We start from the raw sequence: 12,602 nt of genomic DNA on the forward strand, positions 1-12,602 counted from the left end.
CCCTGGCCCTCCGGGCGGGGCGGGTGCCTGCCGCATCCCCCGTGGGTCTTGCGGAGGGGCCGTAGCCCGGCACTGTCCGCGAAGACTCGATCGGCGCTCCCGGCCAGTGTTTCTGTGCCATTCACGGGAGGTTTATCTGCTTTTGCAACAGTTGAGGGAAGATCTGAGGAGGGAACGGTTAGTTCCCTGATACGCAGTCGGAAGTATGCACAGGCACGAGCAAGCGCCCTTTGCCGGGTTGCCTCCCTTAACTGTCTTGCTGCGCTCAGGAAGTGAAAACTAATTTTAGTTTTTGCCTAAGCAAATATGAAATCAATCTGCTGTAAAAACTATATCACGGGCTTTATAGACGCATGCAAAGTATGAAGCGAAGTGGATTGAGACTGGTTTTTAAACAGACATAGTAGACCTTCACAAGAATGGAATCAGGCCGTATTAGAATTGACTGGGACCTTTAAGTTTATATAGTTCTCTTGTTTCCCCGATAGGGAAGCTAAGGCCCAGAGAGGTTAACTAATGTGACAACTTAATGGCAACTTAAAGGCAAAGCTAATATCACAAGTCAGGTTTCTAGGGGCATCTCAGCATCTGTGTAGCCTGGGTAGTTTTTATCACAGCTCAAGTTTTGTTCCTTGTAAAGTATCCACCGTAGAGTCTAGAGACCGAGCCAGCGATTTTGTTGTAGTCCAAACCATGTTTGAATTACCTTCAAAACCAGTTTACCAGCCAAATAAGACTCTTGGGCTTGTTCATTTATAGACAGCTTTCCCCTTCATCCAACATATATATTGGGCATGATCACTTGTTCACCAGATTTGACTCTGAATGTCTTTTGGCTGTTTCACAAAACCCAGTATACCCTTGAGAGATTCCACAGCACGGAGTAGGTTCAAACCAGAGGTCCTGCCACTGTGTAGCAGCTTCCCGAGGTACTTGAAAGTGGAGAGCATCCGTAGGGGCTTTTAGAGTCTAGTACGTTTATTCAACGATTGGTCTCCTTACCTTAAAATTCTAACTTGTATTTATTAAGTTGTCAGTGGTTTCATTCATTAAACGCAGAATGCCCATGCTGTGCCCGCAGTGTCCTGAGTGCTGGAAAGACAGCAGACGGCACCACTGGCAAGGTCCCTGCCTTACAGAGCTTCTGTGTGGGGAAGCGGACAATAAAAAAATAAACAATGATAGATTTTCCGGCGGAGATGAGCTCTATGAGGAAGAATAGAGCTCTGAAACTCTGACATGACCATCCAGCAGGCCAGCATGATTGAGAGGGGGTTGGGTATCACTTAGCATCGCTAGTGTTAGATGGTCAGCGGCGGCTCCATTAAAGCAAATCGCCAAATCCAAAAGTAAATCTGTCTGAATCCGGGAGATCCTACGGGGTCATCATTTCTCCCGCCATTGCCTCTTGGATGATAAGTTTGTCACAGCCTCATTTTTACTTGCGTTTTCCCCTCCCATGCGAACAGTAAGCGGTTTCAAACACCCAGGGAGGCGCTCTTCAAATCCCTCGCCTTCTCAGTAGCTGCCTCACTCCAGCTACGGAAGGCCCTGCTGACTGAGGTCAGGGTTGGGTGTTGATCCCATGCCAGTGTCTGCTGGCTCTGAGCTACCTGACATGAAGATTTCTCTTCCCGCACACTGGTTTGTACTGGGAACCTGTCATGTGAAGGGATCCTCATTCCTTGTGTTGTGTGCTTTGTAAAGAAACTAGTTCAGTTTGAAATTAGCTCTAGAGTCAAGAAGCACCCAACTTCCCCAGAAGAGTGCCAATGAAATGGCATTAGTGATAACTTACCATAGAATTTCATCTGCTTAGTACCTTTTCAGTTCTATCCTATTCTGTATGTTCAGTGGCTTCAAAGCAAATGTTTTCATTTTTATAGGTTCCAAAAAATCATTAAAGTTATCCAAAAAATACGCCAATATTCTTTGTTCCAAAATGAAAGGAGGATTAACAGAATGTAGTTACTTTAAAAACCACTGAAAGAACATGGGGTTCTTGCTCTTATTGGGGGCTCCAAAATAAGGAGAAAAGCGGAGCCTCTTCGAGGCTTAGGCCACATTTTGAACTGGTGGCCAAGGATTTCAAAAGGCCAGAGTTTCTCTTATTTCCAAAGTTTTTTCAATTTTATCAAAGAGTAAGTGGTTGTTTTCATTACTTGCTAGTAATTTCCCTTCCCTGTTTCAGACCTCTTTGAAGTTCTGCTTTCTTTATTTTCTAATTTCTCTGTTCATTATTCCTTTTTGGCAGATGGGGGGACCGGGGCTGTCACCTTTAAGGTGTTTACTCAGGATTTGAATCCTATCTAACTTTGGGCGAGTTCCTTACCTCTGTGCCTCAGCTTCCTTATCTGTAAAATGAAGATACTAACAACAGTACCTTCCTCCCAGGGTTGTTGGCCGGCCTCTGTGATAAGGTATGTTAGGTGCTTACAATAGCATCTTACACATAGTAGGCACTCAAGAAATGTTAACTGTTACTGACTTGAGCTACATGGAACTCCTTTCTTTTAAAGAAAAAAAAAATGATTCTAACCATGTCCCAATAAACTTTTGGAAATCCAGTAAGCATGATTTTCTAGACATTTCCTTGCATTTCATTGTTGACCCGAGCTTTGAGTTTCAGGTGACATTGGCAGCAGCTCACACAGTTCTTGCACGGCTAAGTTCTCTTTACTGTTTGGACTCAGAAATTACTCGAGCCCATATTTTGTTTGTTGCTACAGACAGGACTAGAGCAAGAGAGGCTTTCTTCCAGTTCCTCTCCCTCGAGAGCCGGAGAAGACCAGGAGACCCAGTTGGGGTTAGTCGAGTGAGATCCAGTTGCCGTCCTGTAGTCAGAGGATGGTTTCTCATGTTAAATGTTTACAACAGATTTATCCACAGGACCACCAGGAGAGTTGCATCCTTTTCTTTTTAAGAATGTAGCAGGCATCTCTTTAGAAAATTGGCATTGTGCACTAGTGCTTTCTATTTCTACCCGAGGAACAAAGAGTGGTAAAGGAGCCTTGTGTCTGTGGGAGGTGGTAGAAAGCCCCTTCTTAACTCCGTGACACTGGACCAGTCATTTCGCCTCGCTGCTGGTGGTTCCTCCATTTGTAAGATGTGCATCAACGTCCTTTGCAGACTGTACGGCGTTATTATTATCGCATCTGTGCGTTATATAAGCCGTCGCTATTTGGAGAACTGGTGTGAGAGGGCAGCATCCTTCCTGTTCTTGGCCCATCTCCCCCCTCCTCCTGGAGCTGTAGGTGTGGCCTCTCTGACCGCCCCCCCCCCCAGCTTCTGTCAACATTGAAATATGCAAGTGTTTGTTGCCTCTCTCAGACCTGAAGCCATTGGTACACCTTGTGAGCTTCCATTTTGTTTATTCCTAAAATGATAGTACTGTGTAGCCAACAATCCCAGGGCGATAACGAGGCGATCTCTGCACCAGGGAATATTGCCTGCCTTTCCTGTCTCCGAATGGAAGCCTTTCCTTTTTTAAATCAACACTTTACCTTAGCTCCACAACGCAGCTTGAGGCCCTGCCGAGTTCCTCCACTCCTGGGGTCGGGATGGGAAGAAATCCAGGGGCTTGATTGCTCTCCAGGTCCACAGCACCTTCCCTGTTCGAACAGGATGGGTGCCGAGTGCTCTTTTCTTGTTACTTGAATTTGTTTCTCAGGATCTTGAAATGACTCCATAAGTAGCTCTAAATAAAATTTCATGTACGTTTAGTATTGCTCTTCCTTGACTCTCTTGTGATATGTAACACCTGCGTATTTCAGCAGTAATTTTTTTCATCTTCCAAGCTTGTAATAAAGAGGGCTGAGATTGAAGACTTTTTTTCTGGGCAGGTGAAACCTAACATGGCCCTGTACACGCAGTGGACATTTAGTAAATGTTCTTTGACTTGAACTGGACAAGGGGGCATAGCTTAGAATTGTTGGGATGTGTTCATTTCAACAAATTCTGTTATCTATCTAGAGATCAGTGTACCCGATGAGTACAAGATGAAAGGGAGCTCATGCTTAGTCTTTCTTTCCATGGTCAATTAGCAAATGAATAAGAAAGCGCTGAGTCCAGTGGGGCGAGAGGTCCCACACGTTGCTTTCCTACCTTTTTCTTCCCAGCTCCTGGATTTTTAGACTATTGTCACCAGTAGTTTGAGTTTAGGTTTGTTTTTTGCTTTGCTTGTTGGTATGTTTGGGGGTGGGAAGGGGTAAGGGAAGTTGAAGGTAATAATTGAAAGTAAAAATAGAAGTAACTTGTTTGTAACTCATTCAGCTCTTATTCCCTTGCCTACAGACCTCGGCAACACGGTGATGCCCTTTCTTTACCTTGTGATAATTGTTATAGGTGATGCCCTTTCTTTACCTTGTGATAATTGTTATATATTGCTATCTTGTCCTTGGGCATTTTGTGAGAAGCAGGCGCTGTGTGTTTCCTCTTCCAATGGAACGGGCTGCTTCGCCAGGGTGTCCTGCTTTCACCTTCACAGGAGCTCTTGAGGCGGAGGTGGGCCATAGAGGGGATTCTTAGCATCAGGTGGTGTTGCTTGAAATGCCCTTGTATGACCCTCAAGTTCCTTTATGGCCCTGGGACGACTTAGGCGGGGACTGAGCTGTCAGGGTTCATTCCAGCGGGCCTGGAATCGGCCCGAGCTGTTTTACTGGAAGAGGAAATGTACCTGCGCAGCAGTGACCAGCTGCGACCTGTCAGTACTATCTGTGCGTCACAGTGAGAAGAAAGATTGCACTCGGTTTCGGTGAGACCCCAGGAGGGTGCCGCCGTTGACACTGGTTGTGTGGCAGGCAGGATAGAAGAACCCCCAGTCAGGATTCCATTTTGAGCTTCCTGGTCCTGAGATGTTCTTGCACACGTCGGTGCTCCCGGATCTGTCAGAGAGAGTGGGAGTCCCTGCCGCCCTCCCAGGTGGAGGACAGTCGGAGCTGGCCCTCACCTCTCTGTAGACCTTGCTGCGAGACATAATAACTGATTTTTTAAAGTTGAGGCTGAGTGTAACCCTGCTGCCATTTCCTTTCTTCACTATTATCAACTCTGAAATGACATGATCCTTTCTCCAGAGCTTCCCATCGTGTCTGTGCCACAGAACAGTTTTTCCTTGTTGATAAAATTATTCTGATGCCCGTGCTCCTGGGAGCTTAGGAGAAATGCAGAATCTTAGGCCCCCGTAGACCTACACAACCAGAATCTGCAGGCTAACAAGACCCCCAGGTGATCTGCATGTAAATTAAAGTTTGAGAAAGTTGGTCTAAGTAGCAGTTCACATCCCGGCTTCCAGATCCTTTGGGACCACGCTGTTCATTAGAAAAATAATTCAAGCCACATGTGTAATCCCATTTTCCTAGTAGCCGCATTAAAAAAGACAGATGAAATCAATTTTTATAATATATATTATTCAACCCAGTATGTCCAAAATATTATCATTTCAACATGTAATCAGTATGCTAATTAGTGAGATGTTCCCCTCCCCTTATTTGCACTAAGTTGTCGAAATCCAGCAGGTGTTTTACATCCACAGCACGCCTCAGTTTGGACTAGCCATATTTCAGGCTCCACATACTAGTAGTTCCAAGTGTTGGACAGTATAGCTTTGAGAGATACATTTTGGCCTTGATTTGATGCTGATGTCATGAGATTTGCTGTCAATGCTCGAAGAGCAGTTAGAGCCTCTGCTGCCTGGGTAATAACTTGAATTAACGTTCGGTGTAATCGGTGCGGAGCCCTTTGCCCGGTGCTACCGCGTACATCTCATTTGAATCCTCACAACTTTGTTTCAGAGAGTTCTTCTCTGGGTTTCAGCTTGGTAACCTGTATTGAGAAATCGCCATCGGTAGACGTGTGGGATGCAAGCTTCTTTCTCGGGGGCATCTTCAAAGGACTCAAGGGACGCCTCTCCTCTGGCTCAGGGCGGAAATGGAAGCTTCCTTGCGCGCTGCGGACCTGCAGACCCGTGGTTGGCCACGCTGGCTGCTCATTAGAATCACCTGGGGAGCCTTAACGACCTGCTGGCCCAGCCCCACCCAGACATTCAGATTTATTTGATGGGGTGGGAGGGAAGAGATCAGACATCTGCATTTTAAAGAAGTGCTCTGGGTGATTCTGGCGTGCCGCCCAGCTCGAGAGCAGCTGTCCGCAGCTTTGCTGCGCCGAGAACCACCCGGACTTGGGGTTGAAGTGCAGATCCTGACTCAGGGCGACGGGGACGGGCGGAGAGCCCTCCTCCCGCACGGGACGCGGATGCTGGAGCCGCGGCCCGAGCTCTGACTCTGAGGAGCCTGCGCTCCAGAATCACCTGAGGGCGGTTCCCAAACTCCAAGTTCCCTGGCAGCTAGCCTGGAGTTTCTGATTCAGGAGGTTTGGGGTGGGGCCCAGGATCTGTACTTGAGAAGGCACGATGTTTTCCATATTTCACCACAAAGTATTATGTTGACTTTAGGGTTTGCGTAGGCGCATTTCTAGTGCACTTTTTTGGGGGGCGGGGTGGTGCAAATGGATGTTGAGTTTTATCAACCCCCGTTTCTGCCTTTATGGAGATTTGTCCCTCACCCTTTAAACCTGTTAATGCGATGGGCTATTTTAAGGAATTTTCTGATATAACTTGGTAGCGTTAACCAGGTTTGCATTGCTGGCATGGACGCGTTTCTTACTGCTGGGTTTGTTTGGTAATATTTTCTTCAGGATCTTTACATCTGTATTTGTGAGTGAGATTGGGCTTTAATTTTACTTTCCTCTACTGTCTTTGTCTAGCTTAGTATCGTTTTGCTAGCCTTATACAGTGAGTGAGAGCATTCCCTTTTTCTGGTCTCTGGAAGATTGTATAAAACTGGAGTTATTTGTTCCTTGAATATTTAGTAGAACTTGCCCCAGAGCCAGCTGTGCCTGGTGCTTTTGGTGTGGGAAGGTTTTAAACTACCAGTTAATATCTGCCATATCTGTACTTACATCTGTCTTTTCATTCTTAAATCTTCATATTGTTTGCTTGTGCCTTCTCTCTTTTTTTCTTGATGAGTCTTACCAAAGGTTTGTCTGGTTGTGGTTATGCACTATGAGATTTGTCACTATGTAGAAAAGAATGAGCAGAATTGTATTCTCCAGCGTCTTTTTGATTAGCTTTAATGAAACGATATGATTTGAAAGTCAAATTTTTATCAAGGTATATTCTGAAAAGCTTTACTTTCACTCCTGTCTCCTGCTAGGCATGCTGTTTCTCCCAGCCACTCCAATCAATATTATTAGTTTTTAATTCATTCTTCTGTGTTTCTTCTTTTGCACATTTGAGCTAGTGTGCACATGCGTGCACCACACACACACACTCTCACACTTATTGCATTTCCTCCCTTTTCTTACACCAAAAAAGCATACTACATACACTATTAAGCCTCTTGCTTTCTTTTTTTTAAATAAAGAAAGCCTCTTGCTTTCTTTTATTTATTTTATTTTATTTATTTATTTTTGGCTGCATTGGATCTTCATTGCTGCGCACGGGCTTTCTCAAGTTGCAGGGAGCAGGGGGCCCCTCTTCGTTGCGGTGCGCAGGCTTCTCATTGCGGTGGCTTCTCTTGTTGTGGAGCACGGGCTCTAGGCGTGCGGGCTTCAGTAGTTGTGGCCCGTGGGCTCTAGGGCGCAGGCTCAGTAGTTATGGCGCACGGGCTTAGTTGCTCTGCGGCATGTGGGAGCTTCCCGGACCAGGGCTCGAACCTGTGTGCCCTGCCTTGGCAGGTGGATTCTTAACCACTGTACCGCCAGGGAAGTCCCAGCCTCTTGCTTTCTTCACTTAAAATATACCCTTGAAATCTTTTTCTCTTCATTCTCTCTTCTTTCTTTGGATTTATTTTGCTGCTTGGATGTTTCAAAACACAGTATTTTTATTATTATTTAGTTCTAATATATTCTGATTTCCATTGTGATTATTTCATTCACAGTGGAGTTGTTTAGAAGTTTATTTTTAAATTTACAAATATGTTTTCTAGGTATTTTAAAAACTGATTTCTAAGTTAACTGCATGATGGTCAGAGAATGTAGTCTGAATACTAGTAGTTCTTTGAAGTGATTTGACAGTAGGTTTATATAGATAGTATTTTGTGGTTGGTTTCTTTCATTTAGTGTAAAGCTTTTTATATTCATCCATGTTTTGTCATTCATCGTGTATCAGCAGTTGGTGACTTTCTTTTGCTAAGTACTGTTCCATAGTTTGGCTGTAACAATATGTCCATGCACTAGTTGATGAACTTTTGAGTTAATTCAGTTTTTTGGCCATTATGAATAAAGCTGCTATGAACATTTGCTTACAAGTCTCTGTGTGGACTCATATTTTCATTTGTCTTGTGTAAATACTTAGGTGTGGCATTGCTGGGCCATATGCTTAGTGTATGTTTAACTTTACAAGAAACTGTCACGCTATTCTCCAGTGTCTGTGCCATTTTGCGTTCCCATCCCACTGGCAAAATAAAGTATGAGAGTTCTCTTTGGGCCACATTCTCACTAACACTTGTTATTGGTTGTCCTGTTAAATTGTAGCCATTCCAGTGGGTGTGTAATAGTAGTTCATTGTGGTTTGAATTTGCATGTTCCTAATGACTAATGATGGTGAGTATGTCTTCTTGTGCTTATTGAGCATTTGTATATCTTCTTTGATGAAGTGTCCGCTCAGATCTTTTGCCTGTTTCTTATTGGATTGTCTGTCAGTTCTTTATATATTGATATTTTGGATACAGGCCTTTATTAGATAGGTAATTTGCAAGTACTTTCTCCTGAACTGTGATTTACTGTTTCATTTTCTAAACTGTGCCTTTGAAAGAGCAAAGGTTTTTAATTTTGATGAAGTCCAGTTTATTGGTGTTTTTCTCTTATGGTTTATGCTTTTTGTGCTCTAAAAAAAACTTTGCCTAAGTTCACAAAGATTTCCCCCTGTGTCTCCCTCTAGACTTTTGCAGTTTTACCTCTTTGTTTAGACCTATTTTGGCAGATAGACCCTAGGGTGGCACCCCTGATTTCTGCCCCCCACCCCCATGTTCATACCCTGTGTAATCCCTTCCCTTGACTATACAGCTTTCTGAGACCTTGAGCAGAGGATCCCGGTAAGGCATGCCCAGACTCCTGACCCACGACCCACACAAACTGTGAGATAATTAACATGTGTTGTTTACAGCTACTAAGTTTGTTATACAACAGTATAAAACTAATACTTACGTGCTTCATTTCAAGTTAATTTTGCATATTGTGTGAAATAAGGGTCAAGATTCACTTATTTCCTTATGGACATCAAATTGTTCCAGCATCATTTGTGGAGAAGACTGTTCTTTTCCCATTGAATAACCGTGTTACCTTTGTTGGAAGTCAATTAACCATTGCTAGGACCTCCAAAAGATGGGCCTAGTTCTGCACTCTATTCTGTTCCATTGATCTATATGTCTAATCTTATGATGCCAGAACCACACAGTCTTGATTACTGAGGCATTATAGTAAGTTTGGAAATTGGGTAGTGGAAGTACTCCAACTTTGTTCTTTTTTATTCCCCCCCCCCCCCGCAAGATTATTTTGGCTATTCTTGGTCCTTTGCTTTTCCATATAAATTTCAGAATCATCTTGTCAATTTCTATGACAAAGCCTATTGGGATTTGATAGAGATTGCATTGAATCTGTGGATCGATATTGACATCATAACAATGTTGAGTGTTCTGATCCTTGAGCATGATATATTTCTCCATGTATTTAGGTCTTCTTTAATTTTTCTCTGCAGTGTTTTACAGTTTTCAGCGTATGGATCTTGTACGCATTTTTGTTAAATGTATCCCTAAATATTTCATTTTTTAAATTATGCAGATGATATTTTTATACTTCAGTGTTCATTTGTCCATTTCTAATGATACAAATACAATTTTTTATGTTGATATTGTATATCATGCTGACTTTCTAAATTTATTTACTAGTTCTAGTAGTTTTTCTCTAGTATTCTTACGATTTTTTACACAAGTGACCATGTTGTCTGCAAATACAATTTTAAGTCTTCCTTTCAATATGTTATGTCTTTTATTTCTTTTTCTTGTCTTGTTAAAGTTACTAGGATCTCTAAAATATATCAAATGCAAGCAGTAAGAGCAACCATCCTTGCCTTATTCCCACACTTGGTGGGAAAGCATTGCATCTTTCACCATTAAGTAGATGTTAGTTATAGGTTTTCCATAGGTTACCTTATCTATTCCTAGTTTGCTGAGATTTTTTAAAAAAATCATTATTAGATGTTGAATTATGTTTGTAGAATCTATGTCTCAGATATAATCTTCAGGAAGATAATATACCTCATGAATAGCCCTGTTGACTCTACATATCACCACATTTGTACTATTATCAACCACCACTACCCAGCTTTTCCTCCTAGTGTCGATAACAGAATTTCCATCTGGAGCTTGGGAGTTCTTTTATTTTTCTATGGAGCAGCATATACAGTCATCCCTCAGTGTCCATGGGGGATTGGTTCCAGGACCCGTTGTGGATACCAAAATCCATGGATGCTCTAGTGCCATAGTCAGCCCTCTGTATCTGTGAGTTCTGAATCCGTAGATATGGAGGGCCGACTGTATTGCTCCTTCAAAAGCCATGGCAATTCTGTGTCGGATTCATGTGTCATTGTTATGGTACTGGAATTTCTTCATCTTCTTTCTTTGCCATTCTTTTGACACTGGTTTTGGTTCCTCTTCATGTCCTTGCCTTTTTTTCTTAGATTATTTCTTCCACATCTATGAAAACTTCCTCCCTACTAATATTGCCAAGTTCTTGAAGTGTGTGCGTGTGTGTGTGTGTCTGTAGCAGGGATGGGTGGCCACTTGTATTTGTGGCTGGAATAATAGGTAACTGCGCCAAGTAGGAAGATAACCGTTGTCCATACTCTGGGTCACTGCAAGTCTCTCTTTCTGAAACTCCAAGGCTTCTAGTGAAGCCAGTCTTTGGAGATTCCCTTTAGACACTCCTTTAACTACTATGACAAAGTGCCTATTGCACAGGCTACGAGTCCTACTGCTGATCTCTGTTAACCTTCAAGGTCAACCTGCTCTTGTAAATTAGGACTAATTAAGAAGTATCAAGCCCAGCATTTTTAACAATTGGGAGATCTTAGGCAACATTCAAAAACCTCACCTGCTGCTTTTTCTTCTAGCCCATGTAGAGAAGGGACAGGTAGCTCCAAATCAAAATTTTCCAGCCCAGTTTTTGGAACTCTTCTTTGGAATTGCCTTCAGAGACCATGACCATGACAACTTTTACAAAATATCCTCAATGGAGTCAAATCTCTGAGTAAAGACTTGGCATTTGGCTTCAGCCCCAAATCATTTTGAGGCCCATCTATTAAATAAAGAGAGTGGGCACTCATGGGAAGCATTCTTTTTTGTTTAAAAATTGAGATATGGTAAAAGTCATGAGATGGTGTCTTATCTAGCTTTAAGCTCTAAAAGCATTTTCAAAAGAATTGGAAGAATACTTTGCATGGTGACAGTGTCCCTGGAATAAGTACACACTATCAAAAGGGATGACTTTGTAGAATAACTCATCTAGCTACGTGTGCTCTGATAGACATTTTTAACCCTCATTAAATTTTGTCCTTCTTTTTAATACAGTTTGACAAGACTCTTCCACAATACAAAGTACTACTGCAGTCAAACAAGAAGGAATATACTGGCTCAGGGCCTCACAGACATGGATTTGGAGGGGAAAGTCACTATTTGGTTAATCATATTTAAAATGAAGTCTAGTGTTCTTTTTTGTGACCAGATTTTATTACATAGAGATGGAATTCCAAAAAAATTTTTTTTATTCAGCTGTGTAAGCAGGAGGCATAACGTTTTCATTTTTTAATTTGATCATCAATTAGAGAATTTAGAGCAACAGACATCTGTTAGTGGGTATAGTGGGTAAGAGAACCAGACTGCCTGGGTTTGAATTCCAGTTTCGAAAGTTCTTAGTGGACATGTTTAACCTTCCTATTCTCAGGGTTGTGTGTTTTCATATGAAGGAGTATTAGTAGTTGCCTTATGAGGTTGTTGGCAGTATTGAAGGCGTTCATCTGTGCTTAGAACAATGCCTAGCACGTAGCAGAAAATCAGTAAATGGAAGCCAATTTGCTTTAATTGTCTATTTAACTTACACCTGTTCGTTGTCTTTATTGCTGTTTAACTTGTCTTATATTTATTCAGCTCCCCAACTCCGTTGCTAGCTTCTTGAAGACCTATCTCAATTTTTTTTAGAAATTCTCACCATGCTCCAGAGTAGTTGCCTAGTACGCATTTGTTGACTGATATTTGACCTCTTTGGAAACAGGATTAAATAATTGTATATGCCGAGTAAGGAGTATCTCAGAAATGATTAGCCTGGTGTCTTTTCATTATTTCTTCTAAGAAGCTATATTAATATTTCAGTGCTGGTTAACTTAATAGGTGTTCAGTGAACGTTTATATATGGATTGACAAGCTAAATTGTTCTGGTAACCGTATGTCGACCATTTTGTAGATTGTTAATTTCTGAAGCCAACCTCTTGCTTGCTCTGCTTTGGTTTGTGTCCCCATAGAAGATATGTTGGTAGGCTTAGCCCCCCCGTAACT

At 42.4% G+C, this 12,602-nt stretch overlaps 1 protein-coding gene across 6 annotated transcripts in view; it reads left to right on the top strand.

Moving 5' to 3' along the window:
- The window catches only part of MTM1 (myotubularin 1), a 112,147-nt gene that overhangs the window by 16,056 nt on the left and 83,489 nt on the right, over window positions 1-12,602 (top strand). The window lies entirely within an intron of this gene.

The sequence above is a fragment of the Eubalaena glacialis genome, chromosome X (assembly GCF_028564815.1).
Source record: "Eubalaena glacialis isolate mEubGla1 chromosome X, mEubGla1.1.hap2.+ XY, whole genome shotgun sequence".
NCBI lineage: Eukaryota > Metazoa > Chordata > Mammalia > Artiodactyla > Balaenidae > Eubalaena > Eubalaena glacialis.